We start from the raw sequence: 27,094 nt of genomic DNA on the forward strand, positions 1-27,094 counted from the left end.
TTTGCAGGGGTGGCCTGTGGCTGCTTGGCACCTGGTGCAAAGAGAGGAGTTTTGAACTCTTCTATCTCATGAACTCGATTTATTTTCTTTCTCCTCCAATGTCTTTTCCCCCCTTGCCAAGAAAGCTGTCTGATCAGCAGCATTTAACAAGGCAAACTGCAGTACACCTTTATAATGTGTTCTGGGCAGTCGCTCTGAATGCTCTCAAGAATGCACTAGATGTTTGGGGATTTCTGCTCTGCAGAGGTAGGGCCAAGACGTGGCAAAGTGCAGCAGAAGATGCACAGGAGGGGCTGTGCAGTAATGGTCACTGCTGAACACCCAGGGCAGATGACCACGTGCACAGCCTTTGCATGCAGTGATCCTAATGCTGGTCAGCAGACCAGGCGTGGGCTCTGGGACCAGCATCAAGGTCTCCCACCAAGACTGGGAAACTTGGAGCTCAGCAGCTGACTGTGCCTTTTCAAATGCAATAGGTCCTGCAAGCCCCCGGGGCTGCCCAAGCTCTTTCCATGGTTTGATCTCAGCTCTTCTTGTCTTGATGATGTTCAACAGCACGTCCAGGAAAATGCTGGACTTGGGTACTGCTCTCCCATCCATCATCAGTGATTCTCTTTACATTTGCTTTTTGGGCTTCACCTTTATAATCCAGCTGTCTCCTGCCTTACAAATGTTCTTTTCTCAATTATTTACACCAAGCTGCGGGGCTGTCTCCATTCACATCAGAAGCATGATGAAACTGTGCACTCAGCCAAGGCTTTGCCAGCTGAGTTCATGAGAACCTGCACCAGGAGCTGCGCCATGCATTGTCAGTCCCCACTAAACGCCAGATTGCACTGCCATGAGGGGGGGCTCCAGCCTGTGCTTCCACCACTGCCCACATCCCAGGGGGCTTCTGCCCACCAGTCACAGGGGTCCTCCAGGTGCAAATGTAGTGCGGGAGCAGATTGCTCTCCTCAGCCTTCATCAGAGGATGCAGTCAACACCTCTTATGCTGTTCCTCTGCCCTGGTACTGCTGTGGGGATTATCTCTAAAGGGACATGAGGAAGAAAAGGTGCCTGGCTTTCTCAGAGGAACAAGTTGTTCCTGTCCCGTCCATAGGTTTGGTGTTGGAGATCACCCAGGTGGTGGTGGTTCTCTGTGAATGCCTCTGAAAGAGGAGCAGACCTCTGCAGAGTGCATGTTGCCTTTGGCCCCACATTTAGGAGGCAGAAGGACTTCCCAGAGGAATCCAGTGTCAGTTTGAAGCTGAAGTGCAGTTGGAGCTGGGAGGTGCCAGATTCCCTTACTGGAAGGAGGGACCATGGGGAGAGATCCTGCCCTGCTCTAAGGTCTCCTGGTGAGGACTGTGCTGTCCTTGTTCCCACTTGGGATTTCAGGCTCCCCATATGATATATGAGCTTTTAGAGTGATCATCTGTGTCCTATGCCCTGCCCTTAGTGCTCCCCCATCTCCTGCACTGAGGGCGCTGCAGTCAGGGAAAGACAGGTCATGTTTGAAGGAATGTGCCAAGTTGTTTTCAGGTGCCAGGGCATGCCACAGCCAGCTCTGCTCTGCTGCTTCCCAGACTAGGGACCAGCTCAGACCATTCCTTCACCAAGACTGCTTTATCCCTACTTCTTAATGCTCTTATCTTGAAGGATCCCCTCAGATTAAAGCCCAGGCAGTCAGTTCCCTCCCTGGGTTTATTGCAATGCAGTTTTCTTCCTCTAATCTGATCAGAGTGTAAGCTGCTCTTTTCACAGTGCATGGGGAGGACAGATGTGCATGTCACTGGGGAGGCGAGTCAAGCTGACTGAAAGCAGCGGGAAGATGTCCTGTTCTTTAGCTTGGTGTCACATCTGACTGTTTGCATGGTTTGACCCCCATTTCTCCTCCGAGCCTCTGAGAGCAGCTGTGTGATGTCCCAAGTACACCAAGTACACCAACAGTTATAAGGCGAAAGGTTTGCTTTGGAGCAGAGTGAGTTGCTCACCATGCTGGAGTCTGTTGACCTTCCTGGACACCCTCATCAATCTGGACCTCTGGCAGCCATGGAGTCCCTGTGGAGTCAGGGGAACAGTGCTGTTCATTTCAACAGGACCCCAGCAGAGGTTCAGGTGACATCTGAGGATTTGAGCTCAGCAGTGTGATCACCACCCATTCATGGGGGAATGCTTGTTCCTGGTGAGCTCATGAGTCCATGGCCATGCTTGGAGCAGCGCTGTAGAAGCCAGGGATGGACATGCATCCCTGCTGAGTTCCTTCTTTGCCTCCACCTCTTGCTCTGCCAAGGGTCTGGGGAGCTGAGACCACTCTTCTATGTGTGGCTGGCTCCCTGTGAGGATTCTCCCTGTTCTTCTGATGGGTCCCCTGTGGGTCAGCCCCACTCTGTGTTCCCAGGGAAGGCAGGGGCACATGGGGAAGCAGAAGGGATGGTGGAGAGGAGTGCCTGTGACAGATGCTGGATGTGAGTGTGGTCTGAACCTGACAGGTGCTGTCTGAGTGTTTTTGAGCAGGAACATCTCTGCTGGATCCCTCCCTCACTGGGTGGGCCTGAAGGTACCTGGAGAGGGGGAAGACTGGAGGATAACTCTTTTGTGACAGGGAAGGGACCACAGTTAATCCATGCCTCCCTGGACTCACACTTCTCTTTGCCCTCCTCAGCCCAAAGAGCCTGGTGATCACGGTCACAGAGCTGCCACCTGGCTCTGCCCACCCCGCAGCCAACGCATGGACCACCAACATCCTCCAGCTTGCGAATGACAGCAGCATCCTGGCAGAAGAAGTCACCTCGGGGAGCAGCATCCGGACTGTGAGTGCTCCGGGCACCGTGGGCAGAGCAGGGCCTGAGGCAGGACCCCCGCGGGGTCATGGTCCTGCTCTGTGGGGTTTCCTTGGGGCAAAAGGCCAGAGGAGCCTGTGGGTGTTGGAGAGCTGTGAGCTTCTTCTCTTGCGGGATGCTGTTGCCCTGCAGGGCAGAAAGAGAGCCTGAGCACTGAGTGGCAGCAAAGGAGAAGAGGTACTTTTGTCAGCGTAGGGGGAGATGGGGGGCTGTCTGGGGTGCATGAGTGAGCTGGTGTGAGGCAAGGCATGGCCCCAGTGGCTTGGGGCAGAGGGTGGCTGGAAGACTGTTATAAGTGTGTCTGAGGGCAGGGAGAGCTGTGATGGTGTCTGCTCCAGGTGATGGCTGCAATGCTGGGCAGTGGTTGGAGCAATGCCAGAGCATGGAAGCATCCAGGTTCCTGCTGTGACTGTGGGGCAGAGCCCATGGAGAGCAAGCCATCCATGAGCCAAGTGGCGAGCAGACCGAGGAGGCACTTACACCCACCAGGTGTAGGCACAGTGGGACCTGTGGAGCTGCCCCTCACCATTTACTTTCTGCTCTCCACTGTTATCTCGTGACCATGAGTTCAGCTACCTATCACATGTAGTGGTCCCCAAGGTCTCTGACTCACTGTGGGCTAGGTGGGCAAGAGGGACTTCTGCAGGGAACAGCTGCAGCCCTCAAGCACATGGAAAGCCTGTATTCACCCCCCTGCCCAGGAGAGAGATGAGCTTGTGCAAAGGGCAGGGGTCTGGGTTCAAGCAATGTTGTCACAGCTGCCAAGGTCATTGGGAAGGAACTTGTTCTGAAAGCAGCAGACACTTGAGAGGAAGCGAATAGGCAGAGCAAATCTATGGAGAAATAAATCACATGCCTTCCTCATGTCAGGAAAGATCTCCTGCCCTGTCCCAGGATGTGACAACGGTTCCATCAGCAGCTCAGCCAAATGCAAGCATTTGAAAGGTCTTGATTTGGCCTCCTAGAGAGAGAAGAGGGTCATAAAATCCAATAAGCATCAAGAGCATGTCAGGGAATTTTCCTTCACAGCTCCTGGAGTCTTGGTCTATAGCAAGCAGCTGTGGGGCCCCAAGGGGTGAGAGACAGTGCAGGGGCTGGTATGGGTGCCCTGTCCTGGCCCTGATGCCACTTAGAAGTAAGTATTGGCTGCTCCAAATAGCACAGGCTGCCAGAGAGCTCATGACCCTCACAGCATGCAGCTTTCTCAGTGCAGCAGCTACTAAAACCCTTCTTTGAATTGTTGTCACAGGAAAATCCATGATTTTTTTTAACCAAGTTGATCTCTTTGCCCACCCTCTGGTCCAATAAAAGAGTGTCTTTGTGGCCTTCTGGGGTCATCGAGAAAGAAGAGTCATGTGGTATTGTTCACTCTAGCATACACAGAGGCTTCTCCTTAACATCAAGGCTCTGGCAGTGGTGCAGAGGTCTCAAGATTTGGAGATGGGGATGGAGGTCAGGCATACACGATGGAGGGATGGGCTGTGCACCTGGGATGGCTACTGTGTTGGATTGAGGATAGAGATCATGTACAACCACAACCTCATCTCCTTCGACACTGCAGAAAAGACTTTCTTCAACCTTCCTTCTGAACAGCAAATGCACAAACAGCAAACCCTACCAACGCAAACTGAGCATGTGGTTTGGTGATGATTGAGACACTGGCGCTCCAGGCAGCTCCCACACACTGTAGTGCCAAGGACAGGGAAAGAGCCAGAAGGAAATGAAATCAGGTGGGCCTGGGTATTTCCTGGATGTTACATCCAGGAGGATGGGTAAGACAAAGCTTGGTGTCTGATTTGGGAAGGGAAACCTGACAGCAAATGGTCACAGTTCCCATGGGGCACAAAGGCTGCATCACAAAGGGGAGAAACTACTACCAAAGAGGAGAAACGACTGGGAACACTCCTGGGTGTTGTGAGGCCTCCACACTGTGGGACTGCCCCTCTCCCATGGGACTGCATGGCACAGTGAGAGCAGCGGGCAGCAGGAGCAGGGCCCTCGCTGGCTGGCCTTCCCTGCTTCCCCATGCCCTGGCAGTCACCCATCTGTCTCTTTCCCTTAATTGCAGTTGCCTGATTTCTCTCTGGGTTCTATTTTTTTTAATGTAGGTGACACATGTTTGGTTCGAAGCACTTAATTACCTCTTGGGATGCATTTCATTTATTCATTAAGATAGAAATTGGAGTTGTTGGGTTTGTTTTATTTTGCTATTTTTTCCTTATTTTCTCCCTTCTCTATTTTCTAAGGAAAGGGTGGAGAAAAAAAAAAATCCACATATACCTCCAGCATGTGTGTGCCCAGCCTCTCTCTTCTGTGGCTCCCAGCCTCTTCCGTAGCTCCTGAGCAGAGGAGTGGTGATGGGGAGGAGTGGTCCTCCCTGGCAGTCTGTTGGCACACCGTAGCTCCTTGGAAATTGGAAGGTGACTCGCAGTGCTGGTGCCAAGCCCAGCTCCCACACTGCTGCTGTGGAGATGCTGGGAGGCGAGAGCCATGTGCCAGGTGCTTGAGATGGGGGGCTGTGAGCCTGACCCCCCTGTGCTGAGCAGGCAGCAGGGAACAAGCCAAGCCTCAGGCTGCCTGGTGCCCTCAGCCCTTGCCTGGCATGCTGGGGAAGCTGAGTCATGGGGGCAGAGACGGGCCTGGTTCTTCCTCTCTCACCTGGGTGTAAGAGGAGAAAAGCCCTGGAGATGTCTTTGCTGGTGTTCCTATGAGACTTGAGGGTCAGAGCCAAAGACATGTTCCTGCCCTGCCTGTGTGAACTGCGCTGGTGTGGTGGTGGACTCCATGGTGACATTTGGGGATGCTGGGGCTGCACAGGGTGCGCAGGGTGGGATGCATGGTACCTCTGGGTGCCTCTGCCCTCCCGTGCTGTGGGACAGGCTGAAAATGAAGGCCCAGACTTCCCAGAACAAAGATGCCCCCTCATCACCAGGCCAGGCTGGCAGACTTGGCTGGGCTTTGCAGTTGGTCATTTTCCCCAAACCTGGAGAGGACACATGTGCACAGCCGGGCCTGGTGTGTGCCCACTGCCAGCCAAGCTCGCTGTGAGCGAGTCTTGGCATGACAGCCCCGTGCAGGTGGAGATGGAGTTGCTGAGCAGGACCCAGAGCTGCTCGCCTCCATCTGCTTGCTCTGTGCCAAGGAGGCCAAACCCCTCCTGGCACCCATCTGAGAGTGGTTGGATGCTTCATCACCTTCAAGATGCAGGATTTTGCTCATGGCTGCCTTAAACAGGGACCTTCTTGACATTTCTGCACAGGATGCTCAATGAAATGTGTCTTCAGAAAGGCAACTTGGGTCCTTACCACTAGTCAGGACTTCTGCTTTCATATCTCTTCTTGAAAGTACCAGAAAATGCAGGTGTGACTGCATATGTCTCATCAGGGCACTGGTCTCACTCTGCATTTGCACTTCTGCCCCCAGAATTTGGAACCAAAACAGAGACATGGCTCTATTGCAGTAATCCTCCTGCTGCCTATCGATTGTGAGAAGACAATAACTCTAATTAATTGAAAAGAGAAGCCCCCATCCCCTTGCTGCCTGGTGTCTGTGCACAGAGGCCTCTAGAATGGTTGCTACCTATGCTGGATAATTGCATAAACCACTCTGTGCTCTTACTTTGGGTCTGGAAGTGAAAAGGAGCCCAGGCTGGGTGAGGCGGGGGAGTAGGGATGTATTTGCTGTATTCCTACAAGGATTTGCCCATGTGTCTCCAGGGAGCTGCTGGCCTGCAGGAGAAGGACAGCAGAGCCTTTGTTCACTGTGGGAGAGAATCTGAAATTAAAAACTAAGGAGTGAGACTGATTAAAGATCACAGAGCTCTGAGAAGAGGCAGCTGAGGACTTCTTACTCCTAATGGCCTTCTTTTGTATGTTGAAGAGAAGCTTAATCCTAAAGCTCCAGCATTGCTTATTGACATATGCTGCAGGCAGAGCGAGCAAATGGGAGCAGGATTACCCCAGGGCTTGGTTCAAAGTCAGGGTCCAGCCTGTTTGGGAGGGACTAAGGGCCTGCTCCCCTACAACGTCTTGCTTCCCTGAGTACAGAAGGAGGTGCTGGCAGAGGATGGGATGGTATTACACTGTTCAGCCCATCACCTGGCCCATACCCTCTAGTTTTCCTCCTGAGAGGAGCCTGCAGCCCTTCTTTCAAATGGAAGAGGCCTGGCCTGCTTGCAGAGTCAGCTTCCACATTTGTACATGATGAGCTTGTGAGATTGTTTTGGTTTTTACATGCCAAAGGCCACTGGTGGAAACATCTGTACTCCTGGAAGCATGCTTGCTTAGAGACTGAATAAAAGCAAAGGATGGACTTTAAGGCTTGGTATCTATTGCCTCAGGCCATGTGTTTTGAAAGCCATGTTGGTGCCCAGACCTCTGCAGATTCATCTTCTGGTTGGCACAAAATTAAAATACACCTTCTTCCCCGTAGAGAAATCCACAGACACATACTGGAGCTAATAAATGGAGATCCTACTAGTTGCCTGGCTACCTTCCTTGATAAATAGCAATCCAGACAGCCAATGGATTTGGGTTGTGTGTAGATAAAAGAGAAAACTATGGAAGGACAGATGGCCAGGTGAACAGATGGATGAATGAATGGTTTGTTCTAAAAAGCTGAGCTGAGTAAATTCAGAAAGGTGAACAGGTGGGTGCTGTGGTGGGGAGGATGGGACTGCAGAGGCAGACCTGCAGGGCTAGCTCGGCCAAGGGCCGTTGGGTCTGGCACCTCCCAACCCCACACGTCCCTACAGTGCTTCTCATCAGGAGCCTTGGTGTATGAAATCCACCCCCAGGTCCCTGCCTTAGTGACAAGTCTCTGCTGCTGGGGTTTGCTGCCTGTTGTTTTTAGGGTTTTCTGGTTTTATTCTTTTCTTTCTCCTCCTAAGCTCTCATCTGCATGAATAGTCCCATTAGGAACAAGTGGACTGGAGCAAGAGTACAGGCATTTTCTGTCCCTTGGTGAGAGCCCTCCTGAGAGCACCACCTCCCTCACTCTATCCCCCTTTGCTCGGTTTCCAAGGGCCTTGACAGAGGAAGAGTCATGGCTTTTAGAAGCAGCACGACTTCCTCAGGAGGGGATCCCTGGTCCAAATGGACTCTCTCTATAGAAAGTCCCATGTGCCTTTACTGAATCTCAGCTCCACAGTGCTCCTGTCCCCTTCACCACCCAGGGCTCAACCCCCCACCCCCACCCCGAAGGCTTGTCACCTGCAAAGGACCCTGCAGACACTGTCCCTGGACTTCCACACTCCATCAGTCCCTGAGCACATGTGATAAGGAGCGCAAAACCAACCTCTCTCTCCCTGGATAGTGGTGGCAAACATGGAGTAAGGCAGCTCCCAGGAACTTGGTGATGGAGGAACCTGTGCCCCAGCAAAGAAGGGAATTCTTTTGCTGTGGATTCCCAAAAGATCTTCATAGCCCAGTAGTGCTGTGTGTCTGGCAAGAGAACTTGCTGTTGGGTGTGTGAAGAGGGTGCTAGGTGTTGGAGATGTGCACATGTGGAGATGCATCTATAGGTTGGGATCGTGAGTAATGTGAACAGCTCGCAGCATGAACTCACTCCTCTGGGAAAGGGGCAGCCACGTTCCTGGGGGCTCAGAGCACAGCCCCCTTTACAGATGAGGCAGGAATGAGCAGCTTGCCCAATACCGTATGGCAAAAAGGGAACAAGTACACCCAGACCAGTTTTTTCCCAACCTGGGTCCTCCAACTGGTCTGGCAGAGGAGCTGCACAGCAAGCACGGGGGACACTGCTGCACGCTGCCTGTGCATCTGCATGGCACTAACACCCTCCCAGAAGCGCTCTGGCCCACGCTGCAAAGGGGCTGCAGCCACGTGCCGTGAGCACTTTGCTCCCACCATTTCTCACAGCTCTTGTTCTGCTGCCAGCCAGCCTCCGCAGACCTAGAAGCCTTCTTCCCTCTGCCGTCTCCTCTCCTCCAGCTTCCCAGGTTTGAAGAGAGAGCTCAGCTGGGGCTATCTGTGCCAGAGACAAGCACAGAAAAATGGGAATGGATGGTGGCTGCTCCCAGCCAGGCTGTCTGCTGGGCAAACTTTAGCTTTATCTACAGAGCCAGGTTCTCCTGGGGCCAGTTCCAGGACCTGCCTTGGGCAGGAGAAGATGCTGGTGCTGTTCTGGACCCCTTTGCTCTCTCTCCAGAGTGGTTGTTTTCCTTCCAAGCAGCACTGCAGCACTTGAATAAGAAGGGATTTGCAATGCAGAGAAAAAACCTCCCACCCGCAACTCAGCAGCGTGTGGGCTGAGAGCAGAGCTGGGAGCAGCTGTGCCGCTTTGCTTTAACTGCTTGGGCTCAACAGTCCTCCTGCTTGTGCCCTCTGGGCTCAGCTGCCTTACGGCATGTTCTGGGTCAGTTCCTGGCTCTGGGACCCTGAGCCTGCCGGGTGGACTTGTGACACTCCTGCTGGGACCCTCTGAGGCCATGTACCCTGGAGAGTGGAGCGCTGCCCAGGGACGGTGGAGAAGGCAATGCTCTGCTCTCAGCTGGTTTAGGGTTTGCTGTCTCCTTGCAATATGCTTTATTTTCCCTGTCCGCTGAGCAGAGGGCCTGGACTGCTGGCTTCACTTTGTGCCTTCCTTGGAGTCCTGGGCATGAAAAGCCCTATAGAGCAGGTAGAAGCAGATGTAAGACAGTGAGACTTCTGTGTCTGTGATCCAGCAGTGTCTTACTAGAGAAAGTGGGTGGATGCTTTGGCAATGGGGCACCAGGGAAAGGGCCTGGAGGACTCAGAGGTGTTGCAGGTTAGTCCTGCAGCAGAAGGGAGGATGTTGCTCCTGGTCCCCTCAGGTCTGGGCATACTTTGCCTTCTTGCTGGGAAAATGAGGATGGCTGGTGGAGGATGGTTTTGAAGGGACAGTGCGTGCTTGGTCTTGGCTGTCCCCCACACTGTGCTGGCAGAAATTCAAGCAGGCTAGGTGGGAGGGGGCACCATCCCACATTTGGAAACCAGTGCTGACCACATGTCCTCTCCTGGGAAGGCCACCATGCTCTTTGCTCCGTGGGGAAGCTTTAGAATTACCTACAGAGAGAAAGCCCCCTGCCAGGCACAGAGTAGCTATTTGTGCCCTTCTCAGTCTCTCAGTGGAGCAGGAAAGGTTTGGGTGACCCCAAGGTCATCCTTTCACTGGGGCTGTGATGAGGGACATCACAGTGCTGCTGCTTTGCACTTTGGGCTGCTGACCCTGCCTCCAGCCTAGAAAAAATGTGCTATGGTGTCTTACAGCGCTTCCCCCAAAACTGAGGGTGAACTAGGGGTGATCTGCAGGGAAGTGCTGGAATTATGGCTCCAGGTGCCCCTGAGCCCAGGTGAGACAGGCATCATTTCCGTGGCACTGGCTAACAAGTCCCAGAGCACATCTCCATGTCTCCCCTGCTCTCAGTCCTCTGGTACCCAGCTGCTCCCCTCTTGATTTGCAAGTGGCTGCTGGGCTGATTTTGCCCCTCTGTACTGGGGTGGGCTGGGTTTCTGTATGAGCTGGGAAGAGAGCAGCTGAGGATGTGGTGGATCAGTGCAGTGGGGTCCGCAGGGCTGAAATTAGGGGGATGCCGTGCAGCTTTTGGCAGGGAGATGGTTCCTGCTTGAGAGGAGGCAGGTACTGCACTGGAAATGAGAAAGGAGAGGGAATGGTCTTAGATCATTGCTTTTTGCCAGAGTAAAAGGGAGAAGGAAACTCTGCCCTCTCTCCAGGGTAGGGTTGCAGGAGGGGAGGAGTTGTTCTGGCTTGCAAGGGGAGGCAGAAGACCCCCCAGCCTCTTGAGAGCTGGGACCACCTGGGACCCCACTGGAGGGATGTGTTTTCTTGCTTGGAGCACAACTGTCAATGGAAAAGTCTCAGCGCAGACTTCAGTGCTCAGAAACACTGTAGGCTGGGACATTTTGGGGAAGATTTTTAGCTGCAGCAAAGAAATTTGGCAGCTTGGAAGCAATCTAATCATCCTCCTCCCATATGCTTGGTTCTATTTAAAAGGGAGCATGTACCCGATTCCTTCCGACCAGCACGGTGACATTTCCAGAGAGCGTTTGGAAATAAATTTGGCATCCGCTGTCAAAATCTCAGATTGAGCCCAGTGCAGCTAATTTGGGCTCTGAATGCCTTTGCCTCTGCAGAGCACTTTTCCCTGCTGACAGATCCTAAAGGCAGCAATGGCTGGGTTTGCTTCCTGCGGCTGGGACGGCACAGGCACTGCCTGGGCTTCGAGGACTGAGGGGCACAAGTGATTTGCTTGCTGGCTGGTGATTCAAGCCCCTTTTCAACTTCCATAAAAGCTGAGGAGGCCGCTGCCGGACAGGAGGTAGCTGTGTGCCTGGCTCCGCCAAGCTGCTCTCTTCGCAGCACGGAGGCAGAAGGAGCTGCGGATGCTTGGGCTGTCCTGCCAGCTTCCGGGGAGGGATAGGGTAGTCTCTTCCCCCTTGCTCACTAACAGAACACCCATCCTCCTTCCAGGCTCTCTGCTCTCCAGAAACCTCTCTGAAAATAGTCCTGCCCCCTCCCACCCAGTTCCTTGCCCAGCCCAGGGGTGACAGGCTGTGGAGGGGAATTTAGGGTCTTTCTCACCTTCCCTCTTCCATTACACACCCGCAGCCTGAAGGTCTGAGGTGGTGTCCCAGTGGGGTGGCAGCAGTGGTGTGCACAGCAGCGCTGCCCTGTACTGTGCTGGGTGTTGTGCGTGGATGTAATGAAACCTACCTCCAGCTGTCCACGGGTGAAAACTGGCAGGAAAGAGGATGCTGCTTGTACGTCCCTTGTGGGAATGCACATCGGGTACCTGGGCAGGCTGGCGGGCCTGTCTCCATCCTGCAGCCACATCTCTGCTCTGCCCAAGATAGGTGAGTGTGGCTCTTCGTGTTCTAGTCTTTGACGCTGCCTGCAGCCATCCCTTGCTCCCTCAGCTTGAGGCCATGGGTGGGATGGAGACAAGCTGGTGCTCCTGAGGGGAGCATGGGGCTCTGGGGCTGTGCTGCACTCTCGTGAATGTCACTGATGGTGACAGCAAGGGGCAGTGGGAGGATGTATGGAGGTGAGCACCACTGGGATGCTGCATGCACACGAAGTTTGATGTCGTGTCAGCCTGTCTCAGCATGTTAGCTTGGGGGAGATGGGCTGTATCTAGAATTGAGACCAGGTGCCATGGCTCTGATGAGGAGCTGTTCCCTCCCCTCACCCAGAATCTCAATTCCTGCCTGGTCCCTCTGGCCCCACCAAGCCCTGCCCTACCCGCAGCTCTGATCCAAATTGCTGCCGGCTGCGGGCGCACAGAGGTGTGAGCACACCTGGCCACTCGGCCAGGGGGACAGTCTTCTTCCCTTCCTCTTTCTTCCCGCTGGTTTTGGTCTCCCCCAGTGCTGAAAAAGGGCATTGGGGTGAGGGTGGAAGAGTAAAGCGGGTTAAAAGCATATGGTCACATGAATGTTTTATCTCTGCCTGCTAGCTATACATGTGTTCCTTCTCTGCCTTTGCCATTAGCTTCGTTAGCACTGCTGGAGTGGTGGATTAAATCCAGTGAGCTGCGCAGTGAACCTCATTGCTTGACTCAGTTTTAAGGATTATGGTGAATTATGTAGATCAGAATCAGACAGCAATCCAGGCGTGGCCCGATGTCTCCAGGGGGTGACAGGGCTGTAGCTTTGCTATTCAGGAGGTTTGCTGTGATCTAATTAGATGTTCAAACACACCCTCCTGGCCACAGCTCTGCAAATGCATGCTGGCATTTACCACTCCCCTCCCTGCACACAACTTTGCTCAGTCTCTGTAAACAGCAAGGTTTAGGGACAGAAAGGGGCAGGATCTGCTGTGAGCAGTGCCCAGATGGCGGAGGGTCCTGGAGCCATGGAGGGTGTGAGAGAAGGAAATAAAGATAGGAAATGAACAGATCCCTCTTGGCACCAGGTAAGAGGTGAGACCTGACATCTCCCCCTGCCCAGGCTGAGCGATGCAGGGTGGCAGAGTCTTGCCTGGGCGCAGGGTGCACCTCTGCTCCCCCCTGGGCTGAGCCACACAGGCAGGCGGCTGGGCAGGGGGATGTGCTGATGCGGGCACAGCTCTGCCCTGCTCCCACCAGACCTGGAGCAGCACTCCCTGCTCTTGGGTGGGAGCTTTTACTGAGGCAGAGGAGGCCCTGGGCATGAGAAAGCAGTATCCCTCATTGCAGGGAAGAGGTGGAGCTTCTTCCATGGTTCTGATCTAGATCCACTGACTGGCACAGTCCTTCAGGGCCATCCTGGCCCAGTCCAGACATGGTGTCTGCTGTCTGCACCTCCATGGTGCTTCCTTCCCACTGACCAGGGCAGACATCCACGGCATTTTTTTCCTGTCTCTCTCTTAGAGTCCGTTTGCTTCTCCATTGCTCTGCAGTGATATGAAGTGCGCTGTGCACTGGCAGTAAAAGTCCAGAAGAAGCCCAACTGCAGCAGTGCCCTGGCCGAAGCCCCATGACCCTGGGGTCAGGTGAGCACCCTGTGCTGAGCCTTAGGGAGGCCAGCACCCTCCTGTCAGCACCCTGGGTGTGCTCAGTGCAGAGAAGTCTAGGAGGTGAGCTGAAAGGCTCTTCCCAGGGCTGAGCCAAAGGCCAGGGTGGGCGGAACAGGGAGGTTTCTGATCTTGGCCAGTTTTGGGTTTCCTTGACTGAGGTGAGCAATCATGCCGGCCTCTTGTCAGGCACAGCAAAGGGTCCTGCATGTGCCTCAGGACAGGCTTGAGGGTTTGAGATCAGGTTAAAAAATTCTTGATCCAGGAGACATCTGAACAGGGCCTTGTTCTGCTCCTCCAGGATGATGTGTGCTGGGGAAGCCTGGGCAGACTGCCCTGGAGAAGGGCTACTGTCTGTGCCTTTGGCCACCCCAGAAGGGCTCCTCTGGCTGTCTTCGCTCTTCCTTGGGTCTAACACTTTTCTTCTGCAGCATCTCTACCATAGTAAGCTGGAGCACATGCAAGGACCCTGCTTTGTACAGGTCTACCTCAGCACCACCAATGAGGTTCTGCCTCCCTGCGGCTCCCCCTGCCCTCTCACCCTGCACACCCAGCTCCTGGTTATTGTGAATGTGCCTGTTCCACCTACACATTGCTCCAGTCTCCCATGGCCTGTCCTGACTGAGCAGCAAATACCTACAGCCCCTCAGACCAGCATCCTGCTCTCTCCAGGACAGCAAAAGGGTTTGTAGGTGACCTGTGTTCACTAGCTCCCTTCTTTTTTTTTTAGTTTTTTTTTTTTATCTGAAAGAGCTAAAATCAAAGTGTGGGAGAAGTAATAAAGCAAAGTAATGTGGCTCTGGAGAATGAGGCGGTGAACATGGGCTACCAAGAACACTGTAGGTCCAGCATTTGGTTCTGCCACTGTGTGTGGATCAGGCTCCAGACTGACAGTACCTCATTTTCCCATACCACCTGACACCCTCCAGAGAAACCTTTGAAAAGCCTCCATGCATTCAGTCAAGCCTGTGAGTCTTTAAACCGCCCTCAGAGCAATGTGCTGAATGGGTCCGGTTTCGTTTTGGCAGCGGGGTGTGAGCTCGTGCACTGGCTGGTGCTTTCCGTCCCCAGAGGAGCTCTGCTCAGGCTGGAGAGCAAGGGCAGTACGGGGAGGGAGTTCTGAATCATGAAACTGAAGGTGTCTGAGAATGGCCCGGGGAAATGTACACATGTTCACAGCCCACTTTATCCACTGCTTTGCTAGAATAGATACATCAGGATTAAATGAAGAGTGACGCTTGCCCTGGTATCTCTTTTTTGTCACTGTTGTTCTTTTTAGCATCAGGCTATAAATTGTCTGCCTTGCCCAGGCATTGAAATGCTCTCCCCCTTCCCTGGCTGCTGGAAATAGCGTCAGCCTAAGGCTGTTGTTCAGTGCTATACACAATACACCACCTCAGCAGCACCTCCCGAACCAGGGTTTCAAGGGCCATCCAGGGATGAGTGAAGTGAGCTTGACAGTACTCCTGCACACCAGTTCAGCAGGGCGAAAGGGAAACTGAGGCATGCTGAGAAAAGTGTGGATAGCTGAGATAGCTCAGGGTCACACAGCAAGTGGCATCCACCCGTGGGAAGGACCTGGCTTCTGCCAGCCCTGAGTGCTGGACACCAGGCTTCCCCTGCCTTGCAGAGTTGCTGCACTTAGAAGATGTCATGAGTTTACCACTGTCTTCACCCGTGAGAGGTGTGTGTGTGTGCATGCGCCTGGACTATGCTGCCAGCTCCTGGACTCCCAGACCTTCTGTCTTCTGGGACTGATGGCACCACTTGCACCCCAGGCAAAGCAGTGTTCTGCAAGTGGATGGAAGCACAGAGGCCAGGGAAGCCAAACGCCCTCCTGTTCTGCCCTCACTCTGATTCCTGTCACAGTTGTGAGGCCAAGAGAGCTGAGAACCCAAGCAAGTCTTGTAACTATGTCAGAAAATAAGGAAGGTGAATCCTGCGAGACAGGTCCGTAGCAGTGAACAGAGCATTTCCTGACTTGCTGGGGCCACCCAAGCTGAGCATCCTTTCGAATCCCTCACCTTGGTGAGGATCCTGCCAGATGTCTGCAGCACAGCAGAGAAGCAGCTGTGGCTCATAGCTGTTGAGCATTAAGCAGAAGATGTAGGGAGAATCCACACAGGGACCATCACATAAAGTCTCGGATGGGGAAGGGGTTAGTCTAGCCCAGAGTGACTTTGGTTTCAGCTGTAGCAGTGCTGGGCATGGGTCTGTTCCCAATTAGTGATGGAAACCCTGAATAGCCATTGGTGTGAATGCCAGTTCCTGCTACAGGCCCACCAGGGCTGAAGTACCTTCCAGGCACAAAACTCCCTGGGTCCCCTCCAGCCTGAGGGTAGGCGGGAGAAGGGCTGGCTCAGACAGACCCTAGTGGGTCTGCCTGGCACCTCCAGTGGGAATCACCCACATTCCCAGCATAAAAAAAAAAAGAGGGGAGAGCAAAATCTAGGATGGGCACACAGCAAAACAGGAAGGGTCTGGCTAGCCTGGGTTATTTAAAAGGCCTCTGAACAAATGGGAGACAGATGTAGTCTCCATGACAACCCACAGCTGGCTGGTCAGGAATTAAAGGGCACTGTGCTTCAATGGAGTGTCAGCATCTCAGATTCATCCACTCCTAGTAACTTGGGTAATTACAGATTCATTTGAAAACGTGCAGCCCAAACATGCTCTTGTTTTAAGCCCCTTGGAGATAAGTGAATACAAGGACAATCATCCAAAAGGCTGATCTGCTAGAGCTCCTGCTGCCAGTGGTGTGCCTCCACAGTCCTTCCCCGGGCATTGAGGGTGGTGGATGTGCATGGTGAGACCTCGTCTGTTTGTTCTCTAGGCAGCTCACTGGAGGAGGAGAGCCGCCAGTGCCAGCACACACAACTCCTGTGTTTGGCGCCGCATTGTTTGGTAAACTGGTGGTTCATGAAGAATGCTCCAGGCTCTGAGCCAAGCAAATTAGCTGTAATAGGTAAAGAGCAATTAATGGCAGGTTTAACTGAACACCATCTCACAAAGGCTCTGCCCCACGGTGTGGGCTTCCCTCATGGTAAGGACCCAAATCTGAGGGATTTCTTATGTCGGGGAGGTTTGTTACTGAACAGCTGCTCAGCTCTAAACAAGGGCAGCTGAAAGCAGAATCTGCCCCATTTAAATTGGTGAAGGGACTTCATCAATGTAAGGAAGAAACAAATGGAGACCGGCCTCTTCTCTGAAAAAATCTTTCGCCTGTTATTACTATAATAAGTCTCCAAGTCATGTGTCTGAAAGGGCTGAAGGGAAAAATCTATTTTTCTCCCTGTTTTTTTAGGCTGCTGCCTGTGTGACAGTCACTCTGCAGTCGCTATGCTGGGTTCTGCGTAGAGGTAGCCAGTTTTTCCTGTTGTTTGTGTGGGTTTTTCACATGGCAACGGCAGAGAGAAAAATCTTTTTTTTGAAGAAGAAGCAAATGTGATTGTAAAAAGCAACTCAAATTTGCAAGGAAGAGAGGGGAGAGGGGCAGGAACACAGACATCAATGTACCTCACTCCTTTCTCTATTTTCGATCATTGCAATTGTGCTCTTCTCAAACAACCAGGCCTAGGGATTATGCCTTCATCAGCTGCTACAAGGACACCCAAAAAGAGACCCTAGCCTGGGGCTGCCTGGGTGGGTTTCCTAATGGCAAAGGCAGAAGCTGGTCAGCCTGAGGCTGAAATTTTGCAGGGAAGCTCTGGATATGCCGTGCTAGAATGGATTAGGAATTTGGAAGACTTGGTCCTCAGGCATCCTTTGGAAAATTGAGATAGTGAAGGGAATGGAACAGGTTTGGCTCTGTCTGGCCACCAAGAGCCGTATGAGAGCTCTGTGCTGCCAAGAGAGTGCCCTGAGCCAGCAGCTGATTCACGCAGTGCCAACGCAGCCCCAGTGTGCTGGAACACCGCGGGTGTCTGCAGGACAAGGTGCCACTCCAGCCCCCCGTGCAGTGCAGCTGTGCCCGTTCCATGGGAGGACCATGAATGCCTTCCATGCTGCTTGTACCAGGCTGCTTCTTCCCAATCCTCCTTACTCCAGTCCTGGCCATGGCTGGAAACCACGTGCAGACTCCAGGCACAGTGTTCTGCTCTCTGCCCACCAGGCTGTAACAGCCCGCCCTTTCCCTTGGGAAACTGTTCCCTTCTTTGGTCCATCACATCACTCCCACGGCTGGTGCATGCGTCACTTTTTTCCCCCCTTCTTCATACAACTGCCCTTTAGATATTTATATAGCATTATCATGTTCCCCCTCAGGCATCATCTTTCTAGGCTATACAACTTAAATTGCCTTAGTCTCTGCCCATAAGTCATCCTCTCCAGTCCTTGTATCAATTTGGCTGCTGTACTCAGGGTGGTTTTTTTTCCTTTCCTATGTGTGATGTCTCTCCCTGTAAAGGCCCCACTGGGTATTGTAGGGCACGTTTACTACCCCACCATAAAAACAGGATTAGGACCTGTTACAGCCAGTGAAGGATCATTCTGGGCTCATACCTGCACACATGCTGCCTTTCAGCAGCCTGGCAGCTCAGTGCCATGTCCACACACACATGCTTCCAACTCTCCACTCCATGGCTGCTCTGTAGCTGACTGTGTGCTTGCTTCTCCCCACATTGCCTGTCCTCCTTCTGGGCTGGGAGGCTCTTGGTGCAAACCCTGAGTGCCAGTCCTGGTGTGCGCCCATCCGGAAATCCAACCTGGATCTCCCTGGATGTCCTCTTGGCTTGGGGTGGCCACCAGATGCTCCTTTGCCTCTGACTTATGGTAGCCCTTCATCCAAGCACTCACCTGGCTTGTGCAGTGCTGGGTGCCCCCAGCTCGGGCAGTGCCTGGTGCCCTGTGAACATCCCACCGTGGTTGAACATCCCTCCAGCACAGTGGAGGCTTCTCCATTCTGCCAATGTGCTGGTTTGGGCTGGGGCAGCGTTGATTTTGTTCACAGTAGCTAGTATGCGGCTGTGCTTTGGATTTGTCCTGGACACAATGTTGGTAACGCAGGGGTGTTTTAGTTCCTGCTGGGCAGGGCTTGCAGGGAGTCGAGGCCATTTCTGCTCCTCACCCCCCCAGGGAGCAGGCTGGGGGGGCACAAGGCGTTGGGAGGGGACACACCGGGACAGCCGACCCCAGCTGGCCAAAGGGCGACCCCAGACCCTGTGGTGTCACGCTCAGCGTGTAAAGCTGGGAAAGAAGGAGGAAGGGGGGGTGTTTGGCATGATGGCGTTTGTCTTCCCAAGTCACCATCACATGTGACAGAGCCCTGCCTGCCTGGAGATGGCTGAGCACCTGCCTGCCCTTGGGAAGTGGTGAACGAATTCCTTGTTTTGCTTTGCTTGTGTGCGTGGCTTTTGCTTTACCTATTAAACACTTTATCTCAACCCACAAGTCTTCTGACTTTTACCCTTCTGATTGTTTCCCCCATCCTGCTGGGAGGAGTGAGAGAGGGGGGACTGAGCTGCCGGCTGGGGTTAAACCACATCAACCAGACACATCTGTCTTGGTCACCAGGGCGGCAATTTGAGGAGCACAGGGGAAGGTGGGCTGGTCAGTCCTATAGCTGCAATTTCTGATCAGCAGTTTGCTTACAAGCACTAGGGAAGGCAGCTTGCAGGAGACATGACTGTGAGAGGCCAACAGAGCATTAGTTTGTCCTTAGCCTGTCAATGAATCACTCACTGGAAATGATCGTGATTAAATCCTTGCACTCACTACCTTGGACACCTGCAAGCCCGCAGCTATAGTGGCAGCACTCGGTGCTGTTTTCTTCTGCAGACACTGGGCTGAAGAACGAACAGTGAGGAAAACATGTTAACATTGCCTACCCTCTGCAGCGTGACAGAGGCCATGCCAGAGTGGTAACAAGTGCTTGACAGAGGATAAACTCATTCACACAGCAGCTACATTCTATTTTATTCATATTTTCCCCCAGAAAATTAGATTTCATCTCCAGCTGTTGCTGAATTTTACATTCAATATAAAGCTAACTGAGTAATGTGTGCTAATGGGGTACCCCGAAGCAATGCTGGCAGTTTTCATGCCTGCCTAGCAGAGAGCCTGGCTCTCACCACCCCTCCCAGTCTGTCATGGTGACCACCTGTGATCACAGAGTGACCTCTTGGGAAAAACTTGTAAATTTGGGAGTTCTCATCAACCAAAAGGGTTTCTGTAATTCCTGACACCATATTTTGGGTTTGTCCTTATATTTTGTCAGGCTGTATATTCATCCAGATCTACTCCTGGGGGACAGCTGTCTTGCTGGGGTGCAGCAAGCTGCCTCGGGGCTCAGGGCACTGTTATGGAGAGAAGGGGGCCAAGCTGTGCCATACTTCCAGCTGGCTGATTTGCAGCTGCCGTGCTGCTATCCTTCCTCCTGAAAGATTTTGCTCTTCTCCCTTGATCTCTCCCTTCATCTTCTCCTGACCTCTCCCTTCCTATGTCAGCTTGGGCTTCTCTCTTGGTTGTTGCCTGCAGGATGCCTTCTGGGGTGATGATGTCTGAGATTTGCATAAGGACTGGGGAAGATCACTCCACCCTTTCATATCCTTCATGCCTCCCTTCGCCCATGTTACTTGCTGGTGATTGTAACTTCCCCTCTGAGGGCTGGTGGGTCACTGATGCAGCCTCTGGCTGTGCAAGGCCAGACCTAGCTCTGCACGGATGCTGCAAGCCACAGTTACTGCCAGGGACAGCAAGGCAAGAGAAGGCCATATGGCTTCAGCTGGCATAGCAGGAGTCTGAAAACTAGGAGCCTCAACCTCACACTGGCAAGCTCCAGTTAGGAGCCATCCTCCTGTTCTGAGGATCCCACAGCTCCCACGAGGTAGGGAGGCCTCACCCAGTCCCCGTCACGCCCCCCTATTTCAGTGCCAGTGCTCTGAGAAGGCTCAGACTGCCCATCTCCAGGCACCCATGGTCCTGTCTGCACCTCCTCAGCTGCAGCCTGGCAGGGACATCTGTGACCACACACCAGTCTGGTGGAAGGGGCTGGTTTCCACTGCCCAAGCCCTGAGCACCCTGCAATGCCCTGGGCTCTCCCAGCTGCCCACCCCAGTCGCACCGTGCTCCTTCTAGACTTTGCCAGCCATCGGTGATCTCAGGCATTTGGAGAGTCATTTGAAACATCACCATGCTACAGTCCCTCTTTCATCCCTGGCATCTCCATATGTTTCATCTTGGAAAGCTTGATATTAAAAATCATCTCATGAGACATGATGAGAGGATTACAGAGGTTGAGTTAATAATGTATTTTATTTGCAGCTTCCCCTTAAGCAAAAACTGGCTGGGGTGAGCTGCCTAAACAGGTAGGGACCCTGTGAGTGACAACATATAGACCAACTTGTATGGCTTGTAGAATTTTTCAAGGCATTAGAGTTAATTAAGTACTAATTAACTGTGATACTCTAAAGTATCCCTGTCATAGCAACCTTGTGTATCAGAGCCTGCCTGATTTACATTCACATAAGTTCACTTTTTACATCAAGGCAGTCTGCTTTACAGATTCACTGAAGCTTTGTGTTGCATATCTAACCTGCCTGCAGGCTGATGGATCAGATGGGAGTGTGGCCCCAATTCAGGAAGGGAATCAAGCGTGTTTATAATCAGAGTTGTGTTGAGCTGAGTGGAAGTTAAGCATATGCATGGGAATGGGCCACATGCCCACCACGGCCAGGGAGCCCTGCAGGACCTGCCCCTGGCTGCCTTGGCTCTCCTCCGAGACACTAAGCACATCACATCTCCCATCGGTGCCTCCTGCCTAAGCAAGCACTGACCCCTGGACCCAGCGGGGACCTGCGGGGTTGGTGTGAAGCAGGTCTGGGTGCCTGCGGTGGGAAACGCGCAGCAGCGATGTCTGGGCAGCCGGTGCCTGGCAGCCACACAGCCCTGCCTCACTCCTGCACAGTGGCATCCTGCATATTCGGGACTGCTTGAACCCTCGTGCTTTCATCCTCTTTTCCCTTGAAGGGAAAAATCTCCACGGGATTTGTCCTCTTTTAAATCTGCCACAGCAGCAGCCCGAATCTTTGCTCTGCCTTGGTGCTTCTCTGACTTCCACTCTCCGTCTGGTCATTGAATTTGACGGGTCCTTTTGATGTCTCTGTTTAATTCAGTCAGGTGATACCAGAGAAGCTTTCTGCCTTCTGGAAAGCAAAGAGTTACCTCTTTAATGTCTGTGTAAGCCTTTGGAAAGAGTGGAGTTGGGGAGATTAATCCTGAAATGAAAAACCTGCTCTTTGTATTGACAAGGTTGGCTGAAAAAGGAAACCATTAAATTATTGGAAAGGCAGCCGCTCTGGGGAAGGAACAGAAATGGGCTAGCACATGTAGGTTCAGAAAACTAAGAGCTGGTGCAGGAGCAGAGTACAGCAAGGAGGAGGTATGATATGTTTTCAAACTCATCAGATTTATTCTGATTTTGGTGGCAGAAGTTTCTCTCGGAATTCAGGCTGCTGGCTTATTCCTGCCATGCCAGACCTGAATCCAGCTCTCTGGATTTCAAGGTTGTGGTTCAAACTCTCTAGATTTCTTCCTCTGGCACTTGTGAGTTTCTGCTCCAGGGATAAGAGCAAAGTGAAATCTTGTTTCTCAAGTTTTTGCAAAGCTCTTGGCATCAACAGGAAAAGTACAGCAGAAGAGCAGGGAGCAGAAGCCTGGATAGCTCAATTCCTGCCTGTGTGGAGTGCTAAAACATACAGTCAGGGCAAACTGAGCCCAGGGTGTCTGCAGAGTACAGCCCAGCAAATACAACACTGACAAAACTGCTGCCTGAAGGGAAAATCCGTGAGCGGGACAATTGGTCTCCATCCCTTTGAATAGCACAATTTTACCATCCTTTGCTTTTATTCAGACATAACTTTAAAAAGCAAGATAGCAGGAGTGCATATTGCTATGCATGCATGAGAGAGAGAGAGAGGACAGATTTCCTACCAGACTGGCAGAGGTTAATTAGCAGTTTAGCCATTATAATCTGATATGTGCCCCTCCCGCCCCAGCTTCTCCCCTGGTGCCTACAGTTGCCGTGGGTGCACCTTGCTTGTCTCCTCGCCATGCAGGCGCAGACTGTCCTGGCACACTTTGTTCTCCAGCTCTCTGGAGGAAGCTCATCTGCCCTGCAGCACACACTGTCCTGGGCACCTTGTGGACAAGGAAGGAGACTGCCAAGGCAGGGGCTGAGCCAGGCTCAGCTGTGGGGAAGGAATGAATTTCAGTAGATAATGGGGACTAGGAGAGGGCAGTTTCCTGGCCATCACAAAATGAAGGCTGGAAAGGCCATGTCCAGGCAAAAAACTCAGGGAAGTTAGAGACGACAGCCAGAACCAGGCTCCTTCAAAGGCAGCTGTGAGGGTCTGCCATCTGATCAGGTGACGGGATCAGAGCTGGAGATGGGCTTTGCAGCCGGGCCTGAATCCCAGACCTGCTGAAGACAGGCATGAGCAGTCAGTGCTGACCAGCTCCATCTTCTCCCAAGAAGATCAGCCCTCTCTGGTGCCCGTCTGTGTCACAGTTGCCAAGTTCTCTTAGGACATGGTGTGTCTGCCAGCAGCATTGCCGAATCTAAGGTGGTTAGTGCTGTCAGACTAGTCTGGGAGCCTGGTGTCACAGGGACACCAGCCCAGGTTTGGCCCCAGGAAACACTGAGGACACTGGAAAGAGAGGGACAGGTCCCCAAAGGTCAGGCTGCACTGTTCAGAAAAACCCTTTTAGTTTTCAGAGACAGAAGCTGTCCTACACTAATGCCAATTAAATTTTACAGGCATCTAAAAATTTAATCTGAGTTTAATCTCCTTTGCCAAAGCCACGAGTCTCTGATAAATGTTTTATTTTCCTCCAAGTGAAGAGGCTTTGGAATAATTAAAGCAAATGTTGAGTCCTTTACTCCACTTGAGCCCCAGCAGAGGCAAGGCCACAGCTCGTCCCCCAGCTCTCGCGCTCCTCGGCGTGCCAAGGCACACAGCAGCCCAGCACCGGCCAGCCAGACACTTGCTGCACTCTGCGTGCCTTACTGAGCATTTTGTGGAAGCTGCCTCTGCAGATAATGAGAAAGTTTTGCTGGTTGCAGCAACATCTGAAGAAGGAAGAAAGGAAAGCAGATGAGAAGGTCATCGCTTTCTCTTTGGAGGGTTCATTTTTCCCTCAGTGAAAGAAGTTGCCACTTTCCCAGTCATTGGGAGATTGTGCTTGTAGTACAATGGCGTGCTGTGTTCAGCATGCTTTGTCGACACTTTCTGCTCTTCTCTGAGTGGGAAATATTAGAAATTATTTTTTTTTCCAAACCCATTACAGCTTATTGGAAATGCAGCAGCAATTAGAGACGCCATACATGGGACTTCAGATAGATAAAGATCTTCCCACCTTGATACAGCAGGGAATAGTTTTCTGTGGACTCACGGCCATGGTTTCTTACCTGATAAATGAACAACAATAGCTGCAGGTAGGTGAATGTGAAGGAAACAGACTTTCCAAAGAGGGCACATGCAGCCCATGGTGCCTGAGCCTGGCAGAGCCTGGCCAAGTTATAATGGCTTTGTCATGGAGCAAGTGGCTGCACTGAGCAGAGAAATTATACTGTCACAAAATCTGAATAGAGGGAGTCCACGAAAGTCCACTCATTGCACAGGGAATGGAAGCATGTCAGCCAGCATAAATCTGCTCCCCAGCGAAGAGAGCAGGAGGGCTGACAGCATTTGCATTGGGGGAGAGAGATCCAGGAGGGGTCTGGAGGAAACAAACCGGGATGCAAGCAAATTCTCTTGTGAAGTCATTCAGCTGGTCTTTCTTTCTGAGGCCCTGGGAGCCTTGTAAGAGCCAGCCTCATCACCACCTCCACGGGGAAAGCCATCTCACCAACACCCTCTGCGGCCAGGCAGAGCTGAGCTGGGAAGGCACAGGGGGACACGGTCTTCACATGGCGAGTGGAGCACAGCAGAGGAGAATCAAGTGTCTTCCACTCACCCTGTCATCAGGCTGTTTGTCAGAGGAGGTGAGAGCATGCTGTCATGGATGGCAGCGAAGGGTGGATGGCACCCCACTGTCACCTCCCCACGCATCGGCCAAACTCAATGGCATGAAGAGCAAGGAAGGCAGCTTGGTTGAGAGCCTGCAGGAAAACCAGAAACTGTGCCAGCAGTCCCCAGCTTCCACCATGACATTCCTCTGTCCCCACTTGCCCCCTCTCAGCCTCCATCCAGTGATGTCCCCAGAGCTGTCACAGCTCTCATTTGCCACGTCAGGGCTGGTGACAGACCCCTGTGACTGGTATCCATGGGGAGGCAGTGAGCCAGAAAGGCAGCGAGGCTGAGTGCTGTGGAGTTATCGCCCTGATCCATCAGCTGTGCAGAGTCAGGTTACTTCAGTGCCCGCATCCACTGCCCCCCATCCATTGCCAAGGCAGCTGTGATGCCTTGCTCCCCTCTGCTTTGCCCTGTGGGGAGGAAAGTTGGCAGGTGTGTTAAGCTGTGTGCACTGTTATGGTATTTTTTTTTCCTGCAACTTTTTATTTTGTTGGCTCTCTAGGATAGTGCTTGTAAAAACAGCCATAAAGAAGTTAAAAAGCAATGTGCTGGCTCAGAGGAGTCGTTCAATATCCTTATTAAAGATCCGCAGTACTGGAGGCATAATAGTACTTGGCACACAGAGGGCACCTTTCATCTCATGAGTTCAAGTCACTTTACAAGCGCTAATGAATTAAGCTTCATAACAGCCTTGCATACAGAGCCTTGCAAACGAATTATTCATCTGTTCTCACAATATAGGCATTAAATAATAATAATAAGCTAGTTAATTCTGTCTCTCCTCTGGTCTGGGGATTGTCTCTGAGCTGATATCAATTCCTTCCCATTTATCCAGTGCTAATGGTCAATATTTCTAACGTACAGGATTGGGTGAGCAGTGTTTTGCCGGCATATTTGACAGCCAGCCCAGGTTTGGGTCAGAGCAGCAGTATGGTGGAGCCTCTCCTCTTGGCTCTTCTCCATTCCAGACAAGCACTGAGCCTCAGGTCCTGCCAAGGGCCGAGGGCTCACCCTGGCCCAAATGAGCTCTTAACCACCACCTTTCCTTACATATGTAACACAGCTAACATCTGGGGAAACGCCCCTTCCAGCAAATTCACCATCTTCTGTAAGTTTTTTCTGACTGGAGAGATTGAGTTATCTGATGCTTCAGGGACTGAATCCAGAAACAGACAATAGACACTGAGCTCATGAAGAGGTACAGGAGTAGTACTGAACTGGTTCAAATGCTTAAATTAAGCACGGTGAGAAGGATCCTTATCCATCAGGATTGGGTGAACTTTCCATTCAGGTGTTACCCTCTGAATGTTGAGGTTGAGTGCAAGATTTCCTGGGGCAGTCCTGAGAGGCAGAGAGGAAATTGGTTTGGTTTGGACCAAACCAGAAAGTAACACCTCTCAACAAAGTAAAAACCAAAAGTGCCTCTCTGAAGTGTTTAATTGGGTGGAAACTGGAGACCCTCATGCCCCTGGGCACTATCTGATCCTCCTGCTTATTTTCATTTTCTTTTAATTTGTGAGGTTTCAATGTTAAAGCCCCAAACCTTGCAGTTTCAAAACAGCACATTTAATGTTGAAAAGAAAAAGAACAGCTGTTCCAGAACACCTGCCACAAAAGGAGTCACTTGAAAACAAAATGCTTTTCAAATTGAACCTCCCCTCCCCCATTTTTGGCCAAAGCTCTTCACCTGGTATTTAGTAGAAGCAACTAGATTTACTCTCTCAACACCAGATGCTCGCCCTTGGTCAGGGCACACTGTAGAAAGACATTGCCCTGCCTTTACCATAGTTGTGGCACCTTCCTGGAGACACTTGAAGAAGTATTAGGGGGCTGAGAGAGAGAGAGGCAGCTGGTGGGTCAGGCAGAAGGTCCTTGTCCCAGTTTCTGAGCTCCAGGAGAGTTGTGTTGTCTCTGAGAAGAGGGAGCTGAAGGCTGAATGCAGTGGGGCATAACTGGGTATCTCTTATGAGAAATCTCCCCATCTCTCACAAAGAAATAATGAACTGTCTTTACTCAGGACTGAGTCACTGATAGAGGCGAGGGTGACAGCCACAACTGGAATACTGCCCCAGAAATGCTGATGCGAGGTGCCCCCTGCCCCATGTCTATGACAAGCCAGTGGGGGAACCTGGGACCAATGCCACCAGGAACTGAGGCTGCAGCACCTCAGTCCCAGCCCTGAGGGTTGTGCCACAGTGGGAAATGTGGAAGCACAAATGGTTGGCGTATGTCCAGGCTCCTGTTCCCTGAAGGTCATCAGTATTGGTAAATGGGAGCAGTCAACATCAAGACTGGGGCACACTAAAAACCATCTGCCTGTGCTGGAAATTGGGCCACACAGCTGGGGGGCTGCTGGGGCATCTGCTCTCACCTGCCAAAGAGAAGTGTAGTTATCTGCACTTGCAAAGAGGGGCTCATGGACCTGCTCCAGAGAGAGCAGAGCAGGAATGGGCAATGAGCCACAGCCATCTGCGAAACAACACAGAGGCAGAGTAGATCTCTTGCATCCCGGGCTAGGCTCAGGCTGCCTCCCCACGGCGTCTGGTGCAGTCCCTGGGCTGTAAAGATGGACGCACAGATGTTCATCTCTGTGCTGCCTGTCTCATGGTGTCCGTGGGGATGTGACACTGAGGTAGCCCTGCTCCATCCCTTGCAGCAGCACGTTGGGGTGGGTGGGGATGTAACCCAAAAAGTTGTAATGGCAACTGTACAGGCATGCTTGCCCTCTCCAGGGGGGTGGACAGCCCGTGCTGGCAGCGGGGTGGC

At 52.4% G+C, this 27,094-nt stretch overlaps 1 protein-coding gene across 5 annotated transcripts in view; it reads left to right on the forward strand.

Moving 5' to 3' along the window:
* Positions 1 to 2,647: 2,647 nt before the first annotated feature.
* DLGAP4 (DLG associated protein 4) overlaps positions 2,648 to 27,094 on the forward strand; it is a 151,224-nt gene continuing 126,777 nt past the window's right edge. For all 5 annotated transcript variants that reach the window (XM_026867240.1, XM_026867237.1, XM_026867238.1 and 2 more), the window contains exon 1: positions 2,648 to 2,795. The gene's annotated coding sequence lies outside the window, so the exon portion shown is untranslated. The remainder of the gene's footprint in view (positions 2,796 to 27,094) is intronic.

Source organism: Athene cunicularia, unplaced genomic scaffold (genome assembly GCF_003259725.1).
Source record: "Athene cunicularia isolate RWA unplaced genomic scaffold, athCun1 SCF_2, whole genome shotgun sequence".
NCBI lineage: Eukaryota > Metazoa > Chordata > Aves > Strigiformes > Strigidae > Athene > Athene cunicularia.